Genomic DNA, 3,506 nt, shown 5'->3' on the forward strand with positions numbered 1-3,506 from the left:
ATTATGCCTATTTTCTTACTGTTGCACTGTATATTGCAGTTTGTGTGGTTAACCTGCAGTAATAAATCTCTCTATCTTTGTTTCTTGCCTTCAAGAAGGCGGCCAGTGTTGTCACAGAAGGAAAGTGTGGTGACCACTTGTTGGTTGAATCCAAGCTAGACTGATTTTAACAATAAGAATATAGTTAATCAAAAATTAGTAGGCTGTATTTAACAAGGTTTTATGATCTAGATATATTTGTTACTGTAGATAGGCTATAACCACACAAACCGCAATATATAGTGCAACAATAAGAGTAGGCATAATCGATAACATAGTATATTTAACAAAGAATTATGATAAAGATGTATTACAGTAGATATAACCAACTGCGACCACTATCTTTAGCGCCCCTAGTGGCAGCGACCACACCGACCACTGCAGCGAGGAGTGGTCTGTGTGGCAGCAACCCAAGACTGTGGAGCCTCGTCTCATGCCCTCTCTCGCCAAATTAAAAGATTAAGTCTGGTTTGCGATGTATTCTTCATACTTTGGTGTTTTTGAATTGAATAATGGCACTCATGCGAATAAAATACTATCTATTCATTTCCAGGCCATTTTATCAACTTAGTTAGCCATCTTTCCCTAAATAATGACATTTCTTCCTCCAAATGAAATTAAATAAGATCTTATCTAATTCTTTGTATATTTCAGTAGGCATTTCCAGTGATAAGGATACATATACATGGATATTCCCTCAGTTTTAGATAGTAGAACTCTACCATTCAGTGAAAGATGCCTCATCCACCACATGTTGAACCTTTTTCATTATTTGTTTAATCATACGGCTGAAGTTTAGGTTATTGCAGAGTTTTTCATTCTCATCACACCCAAGTATGTATCACAGCGATATCATTAACTTCTGATAGTTCACATTCATTAAGTGGTAGCCTAATAAACAGATTTGTTCAAGTTCATTCTTAAGCCTGATGCAGTAGAAAATTCTAATTGCTTTGATCAATTCCTCTCTATTAGACAAAAAAAATTGTATCATCTGCCAGTTGAGATAATTTAAATGATCTAAGGTCACTTTAAGTCTAATTTGGAACCATAGACTGTATAACAACTTGAAACTGACTTTTTTTTATGTGTACAGCCACAGTTTGTGTAACAAGGAACAGAAAGGAGCCTTCCCTTAGAGACTGTGATAGCGACCAGTGGTCGGTGTGGCAGCCTGGCAGCAAGGCAGCGACCAGTGGTCGGTGTGGCAGCGACCAGTATCTTTAGCGCCGCTAGTGGTCGGTTTGGCAGCCTGGCAGCAAGGCAGCGACCAGTATCTTTAGCGCCCCTAGTGGTAGCGACCAGTGGTCTGTGTGGCAGCGACGAGTATCTTTAGCGCCCCTAGTGGTAGCGACCAGTGGTCTGTGTGGCAGCGACCAGACCACATAATTGGCTACAACCCCTGCTGAGCTAGATTCAGACAGACTGTCACCTTTTTCAAGTAAGCTGCTCCTACATACGCCATCGATACTGTATCAACATCACGGTAATCAGTTTAACACTTTGCTCGCCTTAACGTTACATCTCCTTGACTCGAAATGTACATTAAACTGAATGCAGCATTGTAAACAATATTTTGTCCTTGTAATCCATGTTTCCATTGCATGGCCTTTGGATATTGCTGGAAATTGTCCCCTTACTTAAAGGGTAAATTATTATCATAACAGTTTAATAATGCATTGCATTTAAACAGAACTTTTCATACACAAAAGCGATAACAGTAGCCTACTGGTCCTACCAGGCTGGACATGCAGTCTGCCAAAATATGTTTCCCCCTCCATAATGCTCAGATGATGGCCTACTGTCAAGTATTTAATTTTGTGTATTCTTCACGTCATGACTAATAACAGGGGTGAATATGGAGACGTCTCTATTTTCCTAGCAAAAGTTTTAGTGGCAGGGGAAACACTTTTTGTGGGGGATAAGTACCTTGGCAAGATACCTGCTTGTGAAAGAGCGACGCAGGCTGCTTTCCAACACGGTCATCAGTGCCATGGTGTGCGCTCACTAGATTTCAGTTGTATTAGTAGAACAATAAAGCCTTAAACTGATTTGCTAAATGTTTGCATCCGCACAGCTCTGTGACTGTGACAAGCGCCCGACCAGCGCTTTACTGCGTAACTGCGCGCGCACAGCCTGGATAACAGCTCATTTCGGTTAATGAAGCAAAATGCAGATTACAGACTGGTGAAGTTATGAAGGCATGAATGGAAAATGTAGCGAAACTAAGAGTAGGCCTACATTAGATGTACCCACCCCTGCTACAGACATCATCGCTGCTGCCTTCAGCTAGAAGTAACAGCAGCACAAAAGGAAAGTCTGTAATATTGAGGCACTTTGCTGCACCGACCTCCAGCAACTTTTTTTTCCTCCGCTAATTTGCGGGAGAATAAATAATAATCTCTCTAGCTCACTCCCGCGATTTAACATTAGTTAAGCGAGTTAGTTAAGTTAAATTTTCGGCCTTTTGTTGTTTGTTTTTTTAAAATCCTTCTGAGATCCGGGGCTATAGCCCCGAATGCCCAGGGCTAACGACGCTGCTGGTTGTAAGCATACGGAATGGAGTTATTTGCTGAAAGTACAGATGTAAACATTATGTCGTTATTTGAGCCGGCTACTGTATATCGCAATTACGTTACACCAATGACTCACAAAGTGGAGTGAATGGAGTTTGGCACGACCCTGTGTCAAACCATAACACCTTATCGGATATTCTACAATAGCATTATAAACAAAAGCGAGTCCTAAGAATTACTTGCTGACATAATCAGCAGCATTACGTTATCTTCCGTTACATCTTGATATTTCAAATTAAACCTTGCAGTTTGATATGGATCGGTAACGTTAACTTAATTTCTTGGCCACAAGTGACCAACTTTTAATACAGCTAGCTAGCTAGCTAGCCTGTTAACGAGCGTTAAGTCACAGCAATTCAAGGTACTATAGTGATAGGCATCATAACTCTGTTCATCTAGTTAACATCTTATGTGGTGACACTACTTACTTTCTCACTACGCCAGTCGTGCCAACAATACCGGGAGCGCCATTTGTCTATGGCAGTCAGCTGGTGCAACGGAGTTTTATTTCCGGAAAGAATCATGCTCTTCAGAGAAAAGCATCCGCTCAGTTTGCTGTCAGTGATTACATTAACATCTTCCAGGCTACTGCAGTTAACAACCGCATGACAGGTCTTATTTTCAGCTTTCAGTGGAACCTATGTTAAGATGTTATTTCAAATAGTTTAAAATGAGCACATTAATAACCATTTTATTAAAAGCTTAAATCCCTGCTTTCTCAAAAACGTATCTTATGCAGATCATTTTGCACTATGTACATACACACACATAATTTGTACAAACAGTACAGCAGGCATGATTCCCATTAACTGAAAATCATGTCAATATATGATATAAATTGACATGGTGGTAGGGATTGTTAATTTGCTTTTAAATAACACGTGAATAAGA

The 3,506-nt window shown here is 40.1% G+C and overlaps 1 protein-coding gene across 2 annotated transcripts in view; it reads right to left on the reverse strand.

Annotated features, from left to right (window-relative positions):
- The window catches only part of gtf2h2 (general transcription factor IIH, polypeptide 2), a 19,471-nt gene extending 16,283 nt beyond the window's left edge, over positions 1 to 3,188 (reverse strand). The window contains exon 1 of one of the 2 annotated variants that reach the window (XM_046035962.1): positions 3,044 to 3,188. The gene's annotated coding sequence lies outside the window, so the exon portion shown is untranslated. The remainder of the gene's footprint in view (positions 1 to 3,043) is intronic. The other variant, XM_046035963.1, reaches the window with a different exon arrangement.
- Positions 3,189 to 3,506: the final 318 nt, after the last annotated feature.

This window comes from Micropterus dolomieu, linkage group LG21 (genome assembly GCF_021292245.1).
Source record: "Micropterus dolomieu isolate WLL.071019.BEF.003 ecotype Adirondacks linkage group LG21, ASM2129224v1, whole genome shotgun sequence".
NCBI lineage: Eukaryota > Metazoa > Chordata > Actinopteri > Centrarchiformes > Centrarchidae > Micropterus > Micropterus dolomieu.